At 40.3% G+C, this 18666-nt stretch overlaps 1 long non-coding RNA gene across 1 annotated transcript in view; it reads left to right on the top strand.

Moving 5' to 3' along the window:
* Positions 1–7069, top strand: part of LOC112486532 (uncharacterized) — a 28965-nt gene extending 21896 nt beyond the window's left edge. The window contains exon 3 of the long non-coding RNA XR_003048988.1: positions 6478–7069. This is a non-coding gene — a long non-coding RNA (uncharacterized LOC112486532). The remainder of the gene's footprint in view (positions 1–6477) is intronic.
* Positions 7070–18666: the final 11597 nt, after the last annotated feature.

Genomic DNA, 18666 nt, shown 5'->3' on the forward strand with positions numbered 1-18666 from the left:
ATTGGGCCTAGAAAGTGTGTGAGAGGCTGCTGTTTGAAAGGCAGCTTCCAGTACGTGAAGGTGGAGCTGAGTGACACGGTGTGTGTGTTTGATGTGTCATTCTCTGGTCCTTCTCTTCTTTTTCTATGTATTTTCTCTGGCTGTTTGCAGTGAGATGTGTTTGCAGTAGAAGAATACTAAACAATAGAAGTACAATGTGTGTGTGTGTGTGTGTGTGTTTTTGCAGGCGTATGGGAAGATGCTCCCTGCAGGGCTGACAAGGTGCACATATCTGGCTCATCATAAGCAGTGTAGATCACACGTGTCAACACTTTTGTTCCGTCTCCTCTTTTCTATCTAAACAGATGTGGAGACTAATGGCAGAGACTCTCTGAACTCCTTATATTTCTAATTTTCTTACCATCCTACATTCTGTTCTATAAACAAATACTTTTGTTCGATGCCAATTGAGCAAATTGTTGTTTCTTTCCCTCTCTTGAAAATGTTATTAAACTTTTTAAATGATGTGTGAAGATGAGTGCTCTTTTGGCGGCCAGAGTGATGTCTGATGTAATAGATGCTGTTTTTCAGCCTTTATTTTGTCTGTGTTCTGCTTTTGATAATGAAATAATGAAATTCAATTAAATAGAGCCGTACATTTATTAGGCATGTAAGAAAATATCGATACACTGGGGTATCACCACAAGATACCGTATCGATCTTCTACAGCCCTGTTCCGACTTGTTTTAAATGAACAATTAACATGCTAATAAGTGTAAATGTAATAAGTGCACATCATTCTAACCATGTGTTAAAATGCATTAAAGATTTAAATCAGCTTAATCTCTGCAAATTAATGAATGGAATCAAAGCCTTACTTTTGATAGCCCTGGTCTTACATTTTATTTTATATTAAACAGCACTTTATGTTTTGAGACCCAGTTACATTTAAAGTAGTCTTCCTGTAAATGTACTCAGTATATGGACCCATCTGGGAGAAGAGCCTGGGGCAAATCCTGAACACACACATCTGTTTGGGTTACACCTCAGGATCACATGGGAGGAGCTTAAATAAATGGACACAGAGAAGAAGGTCAGAACCACTGGGATTTGCAAAGTACCAGAGACCTGGATTAGTTCCATTGTTAAATACATGCTGTGGGTAGATATTCACAGCCTCCATTCAGGCACTGCTCCTGAGCCAGGACTAAAGAGTTGTTAAAAAAGGTATTGCATTATTTTTTGGGCTTTGGCTAATCTCTTTTTACAGTTCTTCAGTTTCAGCTGCTGTAGAAAAAAAAAATTCTCAAATTATGACTTAACCTGTCATTGATTAATTATTATTACTGTTTTTATTGTTACTTTTACCAAGAAAAATTATTAATTAAATTGTCAGTTAGGGTTAATCCATTAAAAATATGCACATTAATTTGCACTACAGTTAACATTTGGTCTGAGCAGACTACGGTTTAACTGTTCATCTTCACCTTATTCTCTGGGTCACTTTGTTTCACTCCAGTACCATTTCCATGTGTGAATTTTATTTTGGTTTTCGTTCACCTGTCTTGAACTGCTCAGTTCTCGGAGTTGTTTTTCTTATTTCACTGATGGCCTGCAGCCTCCTCGCTGTGAACCAGATCCTCCAGCCCCCACACCTTCTTTTGCCCCACTGTGCAAATTTACTCAGGCTGTAAGAACGTAACAGTTACCCTCACCACTGCTGGTTTTCCCTCCTTTTCATTCCATGGCCTCTTTTGCTGTATAAGCAGGCGAGGACCTGGAGACCAGGCTGAGGTGTTGAAAATATAACGTTGATCCTGCCTCCCAATGAAATCACACACACGTTCTGAAATGACTTATTCTTCAGGTTCAGCGCTCTACTCTGAGGTTGTTTTGGACTACATCCAGGTATCCTCAGTTATTAATCAGTCTCAGGTGTTTAAAGATAAAGCAGCCATCATTGTTTTGATTTTATTTGCAAACATAAAGTGCATTTAATGTATCCCTGCTTCACGGTCCCTTTTTTTAATCCCACATCACGTCTTCCTCTGCTCTCCTTTCTTCTCATCTGTTTCCATTGTGTTTCCTCCCTCCTGGGTAACACTAGTGACCCAGACACTGCAGCCTCAGCAGAATATCAACTCACAGCTTTCCGTCTCCAGAGAGCAGCAGTAGGAAGAATACTGTGGAAGAGCAACGGAGCTAAGAGCAGATCTAGATTCTGATAGCATTGAGAAATGATTCAAAAGGAAAGGCGTTTGACGGTCACATTTGAATAAAAATTGTATTTGTGTTTTGCCATGCAGACATTACAGTCACAGGTAATGTTTATGGAGTTTTTGGAGAATTGACGGCATCAGGCAGCAGACTTCTGTTGACACCCTGGACCGTTTACGGTTTCTGAAATAAAAAATTGATTTTTACACTTCAGCACATTTCTGAAATCCCAATGTCAAGAAAATGACATCGTTGATATCCATTAGCATCTATATAAAGACTATTGTCCCCCTGTGGTTCAAAGAAAACATTTTTATGTCGATGATAGCTTAGATATGAGATCGTGGTGTTTCATGAGGAAGGTGATGTCACAGGTAAATCAGGTAGAAAAGCTTACAGTTTATTATCTCTACAGTTTTCTACAGAACCAATTAGCACCTTGTTAAAGATCATAAGGTTTTTTTAAGTTAATAATAGTAACCAGTCTTTCGTCACCAGGGGGAGGTTTTTTGGTGTTCCTGTGACACGCTGTTCCACCTCTACATCTCGGAGATAACAAGCCTGCTGCACAGAATCAGAATATTTAAACAACTTTCTATGTCTCCGATAAAGAACAATCCATCTTCATTCTGCACATGAACTGCAGGCACACGCGGCGTGGAGAAAACTGTTTAAGACCTGCGATAATTAGACACCTCACCTTCTCCGTGTGCAGGCGCTGCTGCGGTGGCTTTTCTCATTATCTGTCCCTTTGTTCAGAGTTTCAAGGTTGTTATGTGATAATGGTGATCTGGTTGTTATCGTTAAGGTGGAATTGTTGCCGATTATGTTGCAGCAAGTTGGAAATATTATTTTACAACAACATTTGGTTGTCTTTGCTAAATGAATTAAATGTTGTTGTCAGATATCGTGTTTTTTGTGGATGAGCTCACTTAGTTCACAAAACTGAGACTAACTACTGTCAAGGACTCACTTCTGGGTAGTATTTTTTTCTCAGTCTTAAGTCTTAAGTCAGAAGACCCAGGAGTTGGGCATGTCCCTGTTTGTAATAAATATTTTTCTTTAAGCTTTGGATCTTTTGAGAAAATCTTTTGGATCCTTAAAATAATAAAGTAGAGTAAACACACTCGTTGTAGAATTCTGACTTAAATGTGTCAACTTTGATTTATTTAATAAAACTGCACTTACAGTGACATGAAACACAAGCATTGGCTTTGCTCCAAATAAATATGTTAGATTCCAGAGCATGTAAAGCCACAGCTGTGACCTTCAGTGTCACAGACACAGCAGTTGAGCCTCAGGTGGTTTGTCTATGGGTGAAAGATTGTGGGCAAAGACATTTTCAGTTCAGACTTTTACTACAGGATGCGTGGTGATCTACTGACTGTATACGTTGTGTTCTCTCACTCTTGGCTGCCTTCAACTCATATTTGCAAAACCCAGCTCTGAGCAGGTACGTTGGGCAAAACTGCTCAGGGTTTTGCATCTGTTGTACAACTTTGTCCTGACCCAGACAGTAAAAATGATTGACGCCAGCCGCTGTAACTGTCTGTGCTCTCTCTGTCAGGATATCGACTGATTGCTGGGAGCCAGCGGATGAGACTAATAAAATATTAAAACGAAGGGGTCGGCCTCTGTGTGAGGCCCTATAATGTGGTGACATGAGCGATTGGTTCTGGACTTTTATCACTACTGTGTAGGAATTACAGCAGAGAACTGGAGGTTCCTTTTACTGTCTATTGTTATTGGGGACATTTGGTGAAAGGCTTTTCAGCCACAAGCTGTTGCCAACAGTTTCAGCAGTAATTCCACGTGGGGGGGGAAACTAAAGCTTGTGTTCAGACATGTCTCGCGTGTGTGTCTGAGTGTGAGCATGGAAAGAGAGTGGATGAGGAGCATCACAGCTCCAGCCATCAATGAGCCCCGCATCCTGGAAATGGCATCCTCTCCATAAATGATTAAACAAGTGTCATAAAAAAGAAAAACCCTTAAGACAACCTGACTTGCGTTTTGCCAGAAAGTACACCTGGCTGCACTTGACACATGCTCCATGATATATTTATATGACCTTTTTCGTGTCCTGTTGAAAAAAGAGGACAAGAGATTCCATTGTCCTAATGTCAAGGTCATGTATTCGTTTAAAAATGTATCGTCAAAGTAAACATTTTCCTCGTGGTTCTTGGTAGAGCCGTCACATCCATGACACCTTCATGTCAGTTAAAGAAGTCTTGTTTTTCTGCTTCTTGTTACATTTCAGTCAGTCACACTTGACCTCCTGCTTATCTTCTGTTGTTGCCATTCTGACAAACAAATGCTTCCTTTAATCTGTCACTGTTTAATTGTGCTCTTTTTGCTTTTGTCATTAGAGTGCACTTGTTCTGTTCAGTGCGTCTCTGTGCAGTCTGTTGTGAGTTGTGTGATGCAACGCTGTTTTTTTCTCAGAAAGGCTGATGCCAGGAGCCTGCAGAACTTTAAAGAGTCTGAAAAAATTGTTGCTCTGGGAAATTCGGGAGAAAGAGGAAGAGAGGAGAGGGGTTGCCCATTTGAATTATTTAGTAATTAATTTATCCAAAGTATAAAAGCTAAAAAAAAGTGATTATTGGGTGGGAATAAATGCATTTTTCAGTTATCTTTAAGATTGTTGAAATGTTTTCAAAAGAAGTACTAGAACATGATATAATCTTAACTTAACTTAACTTATCCACCTGGTTTGTCAACCAACCACCAGTCAGCATGTTCTGCATATTCATTTCCAGTGCAGTATCACACTGGTTTTGTCACTTTAATAGATAAGCACAAAGCATTGAAATGAAGCCCAGACTGGTGTGCTCTGAAGAAAGGAGACAAAGAGACCAATTAAAATAGAGGCCAACACCCTTATCACCCAACACCCCCAGCCCAGGTGACCTTTGAAGGTGTGATGTGTGGAATAATGGAGGTGTGTTTAGAAAACAAAGGGCAGAGAACTGTTCCCTGTGCCTTCTTAGAACCACCTTTTTACAGCAGTACAGCAGTGTTGTGATAAATTGAGATAATAATGCAGAGATGATGAAATGTTAGGTCCTCTGGGTGAATGTGAGGTCAAAGACAAACATAAACACAGTTTATTCTAGAATCCACCCCCCATTCCTCTGATTGCCAACCGCCCACTGTTTTTGAAGCCTAGGTTTGTCATTCTGGAGGCTGCAGTGGTGTTGAATGAACAAAAATGAACACTGCCTGGTCTAACTGCACGCCCAAAATATCTCATTTTACACCAAATTACACATGTAGTTTATTTAAGGTTAAAGAACAGTCAGAGGGTTAGTGTGTGATTGGGGAAACAATCATTATTGTCTATTGCATGATATTTACAGCCGTGCAGCACACATTTATAGATGTTAGGTGAAAGAAATTAAAAGAGAGTAAAGTAATTCCTGAATCAATTCTCATTGAATGTTAGAAATCGTTTTTTAACACGCGAAATAGAAGAAAAAGACACTTTGACTTCAGAGCTGCTTAAGAACTATTGTTTTTTTCTGTTGTTATTTTCTTTTTAAATACCTTCTTGATAAAGAGTAGACAAGACTATAGCTGTTGGATCTGTTTTAGTCTCTGTCTCTCTGTCTCTCTGTTCACGGTGTCTCTCCGTCTTTAACCTTCATTTGACTGCCTTCTTATTCCTTGTCATGTTAATTGCTGCTCCCCGTCACTGACATGTAGACCCATCTCAGCTGTTGTCAGCATCTGCATCCAATTTTTCTGATGGCACTATTAAAGCTCTCCTCAGGGGCTTCACTGTGAGTGAGACCCTGCTTCAATGTCAAACTGTGCCTTGTATAGTTTGTTCCTGTTACCTGCCCTTGAGCAACGGCGTCTCTGGGTGTGTCTGTGTGAGGTGGGTGGTCTAAATGTGAGGGGCTTGGAGCAGGTGGTACACTGAGAGCCTGTGTGACTCATAAACATCAGTGTCATGCTTTTTAAAAATGTATTCTAGCATTCTGAAAAATATTACACACACAAAAAAACCCCAAAATACTTGTGAGGGGAACATTTTCGTTCATATTATGTTTTCATCTACAACTGAACGTAAATGTCTCACACGTTGGACGAAACTGTAAAAGAGCAGTGAGTTGCTCGATTGACGGTCTGAATCTATGTGTTTGTGTTCTATAAATATGTGTGGTTTAAACCAACGGAGATCGTTTCTTCTCAGGGAAATCTTGCATATTCAATAACTTCTTTTCTACTTAACAGCATTTCTGTTCTCTATCAAACCCACTCTCATGTCGTTCCAAGCAGCTGATAGGCTATTCCCAGCAGAAATCAATCTGCTGCTGGCGTTCCAAATCTCCCATCTACCATCCATCACAGGGAGAGGCCTGTCAAGCTTTGCATCTCAACACCACCTTCTGCGCTTTGCCTCCCCCTTCCTGTACCTCCTCACTATCCTGCTCCTTCATCGCTGAGTGAGAGAAGCCTCATTAACTGTGACAGGTGAGCGTCCCCCCGTGGGACAGGAGCCGTCAGACCAGGGGGTAGATGAGGATGTCGACGCAGGCTTTTGGTGGATAAACACAGAGAGAAACCAAACTGTATCACAGAATAAACCGTCCCTGATGGGCGGCCATTAAAGGAGTGTGGTGGTTAAAGAAAAAGATGGCGGGCGTGTAGCTGTGTTTCCCTGAGAAAGTTCTCCTACACAGGCAGGTTGTTGTGTCGCCTCACCTCCATCCTTCAAACTCAGTCAACTCTAGACTTGAATATTGATACAGTATCATTAAATCACCACAACTAATAACAGTGAATGTCTAGTGGAAATTAATATATTAAAAACATATGATTTTAATTTTTTATGGTTAACATTTCATTGTTTGTTATAATTGAATTTAAATATTTCAATAGTACTACAGTTATCCTTTTTATGGTTAACATTTCAATTTCAATAGTACTACAGTTATCCTTTTTGAGTTTTTAGACGTTTAAATGAGGTTTAGAAGAAAAAAAATAGTTTGATGCCTTACAATCGTGACCTCCCACAACTAAATTGAATGTGTCATTGTCTTTGGAGGTCTGGTTGTAGTAATTTGCATAAAAATAGGTGAAGAAGAACAGACATGAGTGAAATTGGGTTGGGTTTGGTTTGAAGCTGCAGATAACCAACTGACCAGGAGGGTCTGCTGTTCTGAAGGAGAAGAGATAGAATTGGTAGTGATGGATTAACATTCAGTCCTCTGGGTTAATGAAGTTTGCTGCTGACACTTTATCTAGCGTGAAGTTCCAGCAGAGAAGTCATTTGTAAAAACCCATTCAGGTTTAGCAGCGTGTTTGTTTTAATTAATTTGTGCCAGTAGAACCTTCTGGGTCTCTGCTGGTTGGAAACACTGGTCTGAACGTGTGCAGAGGGAGACAAACTCAATTCAAGTTTCCGTCCACTTAGCATGGAAGGCTTCACTTCTGCTCTAAAAGTAATGTTGTGTTTTCCACGTGAATTTCTTCTAATCATCATGTCCAATCCTATGAAGACGGGTTGTTATTTTTACAGCTTAGCCGTTCTGCAGGAGAATAACAGTGGTCAGGTTTCCTCAGCCCGCAGCGATGACTGGTACCTTCACACTGACATCATGTCACCTTCACTCACTGCAGACTTTATTATTCAGCTCTGACGGCTGTCATCTGTGTGGCTTGACCAAATGGAAAGCTGTAGCTGACATGGACCTGCTGCCATGTGGCGATCATCAACCTTAATCCATGATCTCAGGTGGCTTTGGTTTAAATATATATATTTTTAAATCCAAGTTTTTGAGTCGGGGCCTGTAAGCACTTGTTTCCAGGCCGCAGTTCATATGCAGAGAAGTCAGATGTGTGAATACATTGTCTGGTCTGGGCTTCATTTTGCTTTGATGCTGAGCTGTATTTAAATCAGATTTATTGGGTTTAGTTTGGTCTCTTCAGTCCATCCTTCAGTCTCCATGACCAGCAGTAGATCATACACTACTTTAGTTTCTTCCTTTGCCACAATGTTAAATGATTCTTTGTGAGCTGTTAACTCCATGATGTTTGACTCCCTGCGGACACTCACACATGTAGCACAGATGCTCCGAGCCTCTGAGTGGAAGCCGCTGGAGTTAGAGACAGGTTCCTCTGCTACCTGGGGAACTACAAAGACTTTCTCCTGCCACCGACTGTGCTCGTCATCAGCAGAGGCAGTTTACAGCTTTTACTACCTACGGTGTCACCGGATGAATTCCTACTGGTTTCATACTTTACAGATTCTTTCCTTTCGTTCCAGAGAATGACCTTGAGGCCAATTTTGGAGTTTCCATTCTACACTCACTTTTTCAGGATTTAACCTGCATTATTTTTCAGACTCTATAGTTATAGTTAGTGTACAGTCATGGTGTATTTTATTTCTCAATATTTGTTTGATGTTTTGTAACGAGCAGAACAGATGATGTTAAATGATTTCCTAAATGATGAACATTATTTGGTTCATTTATTTTATTCTGCCACTATTTGTTTCTATTATTATTCTTTTTACCATCCACTTTTTTTCTGTGAACTATTTTCATTATAAACATGTACTTGTTTCTATGGTTGGTTGACTGTGACCAGAAGTTCTCTTTGGGAATTAATGCTGATTTTTGTATTTATATTTTATCTGGTGTGGTTTAATGGAAGCTGTAAAACCTGAGCCTTGGAATAAAACAAAGGTAATTATCACCGGGAATTTGCTGAAGTTCCATTTTTCTACTATTTACACATAGGTCATCTGTGTATAATCATTCACAATCTTTCTTCCTCTCTCTCTCTCTCTCACACACACACACACACACACACACAATGTACTGGGCATTTTGGTGCAGCTGGGCTGCACAGCTGGTGTCTAAATCCTGTGTGTGTGTGTGTGTGTGTGTGTGTGTGTGTTGCTGGCAGACTGACTGGCTATAGATGACAAGGCAGTGTTGGTATAGATTAAGGGCTCAGTGCTGATGTCAGGCTCTATGCTGGAACGCTGTTTTTTTTTTTTTTTTTGGGCTGAGTCTAAAGTGGATCTTAGTCCAGGTCTGTCTCCACACCATGACTTGTGTCATCACTGATAGGACACTTACACAACAGTCATCATTACATGGTAAGTACCACAGCCGTGCTGTTAATGACAGCCCATTGCCCCAGGTGGTGGCAGTGCCAGGAGGTGGGAGACGTGCTGCTGTGTGTTGCATAATGCCTTCATCCATTTTAGATGGCAGGTTGGTATTCAGCCTGGCATGAAGATAATGAGGTTAAAGTGTATCTGCAGAAACCAAGACATGACAGACAACAACAATTCCACGTGCTAAAAACGTAACTGTCGCTAAAGATACAAAAATGTAATGTGTTTTCAAAAAACATATGTCACTGAAGTGCCTCTTCATCAGGGTCAAACCCTGTATGGCCTCAGGGTAGTGCTTAAGTAAGTCCTTCAGTGCTACATGATGTTCTAAAGGTTCTTTGATCATTTACAGAATGGAAGAGCCGTTGATGATGATCAGAGGAAAGACGTATAAATGTCATAGTTATGGTTTAATACCAGAGCTGGTATTTGTCGTCAGAAATGGAGCACTTTTCAAATGCCTACTGTATTTGCAGTGTGCTTACTTTATTATCCTAGATATTCTGCTCTGTCAGAAAGGACAGTTAAAAATGCTTGTGGGTGACAACCATGTCACAAAATCATCTGAAAATCGACCTAAAATAAGACTCTAACTTACTTAATAACACTTGATCCTGATAACTGTGCATCTGCACCATGTTATACTTTCTCATGTAAACCAGTCATTTAAATATATATATTATCTATAGCTTTATCTTTTTCACAGTAGCTTGTTTTAATTTGGGTTATATCAGAGCAGCCTTGATCCCAGCAGAGAGAGAGTGAGGTTTTCTTTCACAGCCATCCTCCTTTTTGCATAACCACAGGCAGAAATCACTATAATAGCTGCGGCTAAATGCCCGAGGATCTGTTGGAAGAAACATCAATATCATTAGGTCTGCTGTCTCCTGTGGAGCTGTGACTGATGAGCAGAGATGGGGATTAAACAGGAAATGAACTGAGTCATCTGACTGGTGCCAATTGATGCTGCTAGTATGATCTGTGAGTGTCCTGCAAGGAATCCTGGGTAGTTGACTGGGTCATTCATATTTTACAATGTCAAGCATCAACACACCAGCATACTGAATTCACACTGAAGCCTTCTAATGATGAACAGAAGTGTAAAATATGTGAAAATGCTCGGACTGGTGATGAGACAAACGTAAATCTAAACAGTCGCAGCTCTCCTGGCGGTGCTGTCAATCATCAGGCTGCTGTAAACATTGATAATCAACACGTCATTTTCTGGCAGATGTTTAGCTTGCTGTTTAATTTACGTTTGGATGCTCAGGTTCCTGCAGATTTGTGGCTTGACTCATGGCAGAGGTGGTTGGCAGATTGCAGTGATTGGCTCATTTGGTTATATGTGTGTGGGTGTGGCAGCTCTTCTAAAGGAGCTAAATTTAATGGTGACACAGGTGATATGCAGCATGCAGTGACACTGAGAGTCTGTCTGGCAGTGAGGCAGCTGGGACACTCGGGCTGATGAGTTAATGGCGGGTGTAGACGGCTGATGTGGTTACTAAGGAACTGACAGGCTGCGATTCAAACATGCCAGTCTCACCAGGGCCTCACCTTTTTCCTCGTCATTAGGTCTGCGTTTACTGAGCTATTTAAAGGCGAGATTTGTTTACTGTGTTGAACTTCCCCTGAAGCTCAAGTTACAAAGTAAATAGTGATTATTGAACTAACCAGACGCAAAACCTTTGTCATGCATAAACCCAGAAAATACGCCAGTCCTATCACCTTAACATGTAGTATTTACCTGCTCATTACCATGAAACAAGAAATGTCCTCCCATGGAAACCACTGCTTAATGCGCATGACCTTCAAGCTCTTGGAGCATATTAGAAACAGCCAGGTAACCGTGGTGGGTGAAGCAAGAGAACTAGTTCAAGAAATTATTATTGCTTCAAAATCAAGCATTTACCAAATAAATTCTATTGTTGAATTATACAGTTTTGTGCAGGTTTAATATCTCATCTTAGATGAAACTAACACCAGTGGAAAAATATTTGATTGTCTCTGCCTAAGTCTGTATAATGAATATAAAATATAAGATAAGATAAACTAGTTTATGCTTAACAAAGGTGAACTAATCTAACCATTTTTATAGAAATGTGTTTTCTAAGATTGTAATATTGTAACCATGGCAGGGTTAGATACCAATGGTTCCGTAGATTCAGAGTCAGAGAGTCAGAGACTGTGCTGCCGTGTGTGTGAGGTGCTAATGGTGAAACTGTGGTGTATCTGTCCTGCCGTAATGGAGTCTGGCTCCAGCGGAGCTCCCATTACCTTGACTGGTGGTGGATGGGATACTAAAAGGAGGTGACGGCACTTTAACTGCACCAGACTGGGCATTTGAAGACACGAAAATGTCTTCTGTCTGTTCATGTCCATACAGATACTACACTCCTAACATCATATGGGTTTATAATTTCAGTTGATCTGTCTGTATATTATTATGTGTTATGTGTCTTAAAAAGCTGAACCTAATTGCTTTACTTAGATTTAACAACCCTTGTCAGTTGAATTACTAAGACAACACGTAAAAATAACACAGTCCACTTGTTTTTGGAATCTATTTTTGGTTTCTTTGTTTCTTCTAATGAAAGGCTTCAGTTTTGTCTTGGCTTGAATTTTTTTTTTTGGTCTTTTTTTTCACACACGTGTGTTAGATCCACTGTTTGTTTTTGTGCATTTGCATGTGTCTGGAATGGATGATGTGCGGGAGACAAAAATATCTTCTTTTGTTGGAGATAAACTGGGAAAAAAAATATCATGATTTTATTTGGCATGTGATGTTTAACATCTTAAGGTGACATTGGTGGTCTACAGCCACATTGACACTGGGAACTGTGTTACAGTGCACCAGCCTATGCGTCAACTTTCTTTTCTTTCTGATCTTCAGTCATTTACCTGGTGTTATTTATTTAAGAGTTGGCAGTATTTTCATATTCAAATTTCTCTTGTGAACTTTGTACTCCTGAGTTGTTCTTCTCTTTTTATCTATCTACTGTTTGTTGTTCCTGCCACACAATAAACCAATGTTAGGGCGGCTGCTTCCCTTGTTTCCAGAGAGATGGTTGCCAGGACAACGTAGGTTTGACAGCTTTGGCTTCCAGTTGCTGCTGAAGTGTGGGAGAGAGGACTGTGGAAATGAGGAGCGGATTTAATAGTAGCCCTCGGATCAGCAAGTGAGCGGAGCCTCCTAAGGGTCCTGGCTAATTACTACTGACTGGAAGACACAGCCAGGCTGTTAGCAGCCAGGTCATATTTTTTAAATAGAGCTGCTAATTTGAGAGGATAGACTTTTACACCACCTTCCAGACCAGGCACTCAGTGACCACTCACAGTGTCAGTGACCACAGCATCCCAGTCAGTAAGCCGGCAGCTGACTGCGGAGCTGTTAGGAGCAGTTTGACGGCTTATTGTGGCTTTGTCGTGCGCTAATGAAGGGTTCCAGAGATTTACGCATCCAAGGTCGTTTCTCCCCTTTCACACAGGAACCAGTGGTGCCCATCCTATCTCTAGCCCCCGTTCATCTGTTGGACTGCTTTATGATAGATCCTAAGAGGGTAATAAATTACAGTGAGGGGTCATTACAGCCACAGCTCCACGCAGTAAGAAATGACTGGAACATGCGCACATTTAAGCCACTTTAGAGGTGCGTACTATACAGTAGTAGTTGGTTTCTGTGTGTTGGAAGTGTTGCTTTAAAAATCCATATAATTACATTAATGTGTCGCGTAATGTTTAATTTAACATCTGTAATGGGATTAGCCTGGATTACGACAGAATAGTGGATGTAAAGGAGGTGGGGTTGAAGTGTGCAGTGAATGTCTCTTCCTTTGTCAAACACTGTTGTATCTTGGAGATTATTAGTAACCATTATTCTCCTCCCCACTGTAGACCGCTCATTTCCCATCCATTATCTGCTGATGGATATTAAGGTTTCATCTCAGGCTGATTTGGTCCAAATTGTGCACCATCCGTCTCAGCATACTGTAAATGAAATCAATTAGTTGTTAATGAAGTCTCCAGTGAACTCCCCTTCATCTCCACAACCCAAACACTGTATCACAGCACATAAATTCACCAGAGTCTCCATTAAACAGTGACGGCCTCATCTGGGGAGTGTGGATTTGTGGTGAGGTCTTCTGTTGTGCACACATGAAAGAGAAAAGGTACAAGATTCAAAATTTCATCCTCCAGACATCAATATAAACCCCCGTCGTATGTGAAACTATCTTGTGCAAAATACAGCCTGGGATGGGGCTGCTTGCCTTTAATGCTGACACTGCTCATTTTTTTCAGCTTCTCCTCAGAGGTTTTATGATCTCTTGCAAAAAAGTAAAATCTTTCTGTCCCCAGATGCACCATCAGCTCAGAAGTTCTGTTTGGTTTCAAAGCTGCAGGCAGCACCAAAGTGCTCTTATGATAAACAGATGTTGGGGGATTTAACACCGTGTAAACTTTAGACAAATTCCCACTTGATTTAAACTGCATAACATGTGTTGACAAATAATAATAATAAAAAAAACTGTAATAAGAACCGACATGTTCAAAGAAACACGGGATTAGAATAAAATACTGTACTACTACAAAATGAAGGCAAGTGGGAATGTAAGGTTTTTAAAACTTCTGATGCAAGGAATCATTTACCCACAATTCTCTAGGTTTCCAGTTCAGATCGTGTGTTGGGGACATCAGGGTGTGGCACACAGGAAGTAAGGTTTTTCATTACTGTTACATTTGAGACGATTGTTATTTAAATGTTTTTCTTTTGTGTCCGTATCTGAAGCTTTATATTAAATCCTGAAGACCGATCTTTATGAACGTGTGAAAACGTTACACCTTCAGGATTTGACTCAAGAATCTCCTTCTGCCATGACGACACATTTCCGTTCCATAAATAGAGACTTTATTTCAGAGTACTTCATTGTATCCAAACAGAGACGCTGGTGTTTTAAGTAACAGTCGGCCACCAGTCTCTGACTTGGCGTTTGGCAGCACCGGGGTCTTTGGCCGGGAGTTGCAATGAAGAAATGGTGTCGCTGCCGTAAATGCAGATGTGTAGTGGTGCAGTAGACATAAATGTGTGTTGATGGTTTAATCCTGCTTCATTTTCTCCTGTGAAATGATGAAAAAAATGTGTTTTTCTATATTTAGTTACACAGTGGGCGATTCATTTAGTCTGGGAATAATTTACTTAAGCAACAAGAACTGTCAAAAAAACTGCCTGGCATGAGAGAAAACCAGTGCTGAGCAGTTATGTTATTACTTTCACTTTGTTGTTCTTTGTTTGATGTCGGTTTAGACGGCATGATGTCATCTTCTTGTTAATATTCAACTCTGGTCACGCTACACGTTGACAGTTTAACTGGAGAGAGTGGAGCAGAGGTCTGCATTTTGAACGGCGAAGTTTAAATCAGTGGCAGCTCCTGATTGGTGACTTTTGAATCGTACTCTTGGATAAGGGCGGCCAAGCCCCTGCAGAAGCCGCTGCTGTTCTCACCTTTAGCATTTACTCACACAGAGGCCGAGGCAGACGGTGGTAAGTAGTTGGCATCATCCTTCCTTAAAGACGAGCTTTTACTGAAACATTAGTGCCTGCTGCCATGGCGTTCTTTAACAACGTGGTGTTATTGCTTTAATAAAACTGTGTCTAGCGCTGCTTAAATGAATAATTTATGTAAAACAGTTCACCTTACGTTATTGTTCTATATGTCAAACGATGGACAAGACACAAGGCAACAGAGAGGGTTTTAGTTTGATGTGTTCAATATAATGTTACGGCAGTTGAAGATGTTAAAACGAAGTCAGAGTTGTGCAGTGCCCAGTCTGGTCACTGGGATGCCAATCAGTGGAGCCATAATTTGTCGTACATTGTAGTAAGAGTAAGAATGACATTCAGGAAAGTCAGACATTTTTCTCACTATCAACAATAAACCTAACACCACAGGTTAACCTGTGGGTTTACCATCTGAAATGTTTACCCAAACCTGTGGTCTGGGGTACGTTTTTTTTTTTAAAACCAAATTTACATGTGTAGACGTTTCTCCAGCCGTGTTTTTAAATTCAGCAGACTGAGCTGTTTTCCTATTCACCAGCAACCATGATTGGTTTTGGAATATTTCACTTTACTTTTAGCTCGGGGTGCAGTGTAGTTACTGGTGTGAGGACGAATATAAATCAGACCCACTCCCAGGCCTATCCTGTCCCATTCTTCCGTGTCCTGCCTGTATGGCTGAGACCCCTGGCAATGCATAAGAACAGCAGCATGTAGGACAACTTCAAAGGTTGAGGTGGGTGTCTTGATGAATTGGTAGTATCAGAGCACAGAGAGGGCAGAGGGAAAATTTAGGGTTCACAAAATGTGTGTTTTTTGTCATTCCAAATGGATGTTAACCATTAATTCTGTCTGCTTTCCTCATGTCTCGCCATGTCGTTTTTTTTTCTTTTGTCCCATTTCATCATCTCTCTCATGTCCTCTAAGTCATATTTGATCTTCTCTGTAAAGGGGGTGAGGTCTTTTATCCCCCCCCATTCCCACTTTCCTTTTCTTTCCCCATGTCGAGCTCTTCTGACATTCAGCTGTCCTCCCGCTTCCTGCTGTAACCCCTGCACTGTTCCTTACTGGGGACAATGTTCTTTGTGCAGGTGGAAATAATGGACAGGCTTGTCTTTCTTTGCCACCCGTGCATGCACACAGTTCCACTGTCAAATGTCACAGAGTCGTGGGTCTGGCCTCACTCTGCTTGGTGGATGCAGAAGTCATGTGGAACAGCCCCAGGGAAAACCAGGAAGAGGTGGAAGCTTCATTTCTCCTTCTGAAATTAGGAATCATTACACAGCTGCTCCGACCAGCAGCACTCCATCCGTCATGTCTGCTTTTATCTGTTTATCTCCCCAAACCTCTGTTCACATTTCACTTTCTTTTTCTCATGGTGTCATAAAGATGCAAGAGTAGAAGTGGGTTCCAGGTCTGTGTGTGTGTGTGTGCGTATTATATCGTATTTGTTTTTATGTGAATAAACACACATTTCGAACATGTCATATTTAAATATGACATGTTATTGATTTTGGATTAGTTATGATTAAATTATTTTAAAACAGTTGTGAACCAAGTATGCCAATACATTAATTAACACAAAATGAGAAAAAGTGAAGAACTGAATGATTTTATATTAAATTTTATTCTGACACATTCATATTCCTCTTGGTGTTGACACTGTTTAGAAAAAACATGAAATGGAAGGCACAAAAAAAAAAAAAATAATAATAATAATAAATATTATTTTGTCACTAAGGTGCTATTCAGGCAGGTCTGTGTTTACTCCAGTCTCAGACCTCACCACGTAGGACAGAATGTAAAATACTTCTGCTGTCACTTCCTGTTTGACAACACTGTCTCTGTACTGTGGCCTCATAACTTTAGCTGTAACCATACGATGAAATCAAATGCTGTACAGATGCTAAGGATTGTCATAATAATGTGTATATGACAATATGGAGTCAGCAAGAGCTGGATATGAAATATTTGCTCTTCTAACGTCGTTAGACGTTGAGACTGTCTGCGTGTCTCCTTTCCCCTGCAGCCTGGTGACAGTTTATATCTCTGCTCTCAGGGTGTAATAGGAAAAATACTGCCAGAGTTTTTTTTCCCCTAATAAATCCTCAATATGTCCACAGCACCCTGTCTCTATGGTAACGGAGGCTTGCATTGTGTGTACTTGTGGTGAAACGCTGCTTTCTTTGTTTTTCCCTCCATCAGAGACCTGTAGGGGGTTTGAGTAGTTTTATTTATATATATATATATATATATATAATATTATTATAAAAAGAAAATTCACTTTTTTGGAAACATGCTAAATTTGCCCTTGCTCTTGGTGAAGTTTGTTCACTTTGACATCTAATACTGATTTCTATTTTCTATAGTAAGAACATATGGTACAGCTAGCCAATCAAATTCCATGTTACATTATGATGATGGTGACCATGTTGTGATGCCATGTCAAATGTCACATGACTTTTAGGTTTTCTTATAAAATAACTAGATCATCACTGTTTTCTTTTGCTTTCTATCTCTTCACCTCCTGAGATACACATTGAACTAACTGACATTATTACTTAAGGAAGGTTAACGTTTTTCTGACAAAGCAAAAGTTTTAATTTTCCATGTAAACTTCCAGAGAGACCACACGAGAGAAAATACTCAAATAATTAGAATTGAATTGGTTCTGGTCTGGAATAGCGTGGTGTTTAATTTACAGTAACAGGAATTAACTATGAGAAAGACCAAACACACACCCCCGCAGACACACATGCATGTGTTCTGTATACGGTGACACCCTAGAGACAAAGACAGAACGTGACAGTAAAACCTAAGAGCATCTTGGAAACATCAAAAAGTCTGAGAGTCAAAACAAAAGGCTGAATAAATCATTATCACACAGTACGTTCTGGTCTGGGATGTAGTTTAAAAACAGCTGTTTTTAGTCCAGGTTTTGACTGTTGTGGTTGTTGTTTGGTATTAATGCAAGGAAACAAAAGGAATCAAGTCTCATTTTATTCCTAGAAGGAAAATAAAATGTATTTAATTTTCTTTTATTGTGTACAAATCATGAGACGGTTAAACTTTCAAAATAAATCTGTCACATAGCTGCAGGTCGGACACACTAATCACTGAAGTGTGCTCTGTGTAAGTCATCCTTAATTTACTTCATATTACAAACCAAATATTGGAAACAGTCAGGGTTAGGGAAGAAAGAAAGAAAGAAAGAAAGGCAACCTGATGATTCGCTGCAGATGAGTAGACTGCAGTAGGGTGCAATCTCAAAGGGGCGATGAGCTGTCTGGTAAAGAAGAGAGCAAACGATGGCAAATCTCACAGCTGTTCCCTGCTTTCAAACTCACAGGTCCAACATGTGAGGTGTTGGTGGAAGATAGCAGCCTTTATGATCTCATAAAGTAGGTTAAAGTCTTATTGTAAAAGTTGAATATTTGCATGAAACAGAAGAGAAAACAAAACAACCTGTGGGACTTTTAAGAGTTTTTCAACCAGAAGCATTTATGTTTGTGCTTTTTTTTTTTAGTTCTTTCTAGTTTACATCCTCCGGTGCCTTGACAGATTCATCCTGATTGATGAACAAGTGCCAGACTTCATCGGCTCCATCGGGGCTGCAGAAAGAGCAGAGAGTGTGCTCCTGACAGAAATACAAGATTGCACCATCAGCAGATAAAAGGAAATCTACGGGGTTGACTTGCTGGGTTAATCTGAACCCATGAACAGGGGGTTTGTTTGTTCCACCAGGAGGAGGAGGGAAGGGAGGAAGTGGAAAACTCTTTGACAGCAA

This window comes from Cynoglossus semilaevis, unplaced genomic scaffold (assembly GCF_000523025.1).
Source record: "Cynoglossus semilaevis isolate Cse_v1.0 unplaced genomic scaffold, Cse_v1.0 scaffold1033, whole genome shotgun sequence".
Classification (NCBI taxonomy): Eukaryota; Metazoa; Chordata; class Actinopteri; order Pleuronectiformes; family Cynoglossidae; genus Cynoglossus; species Cynoglossus semilaevis.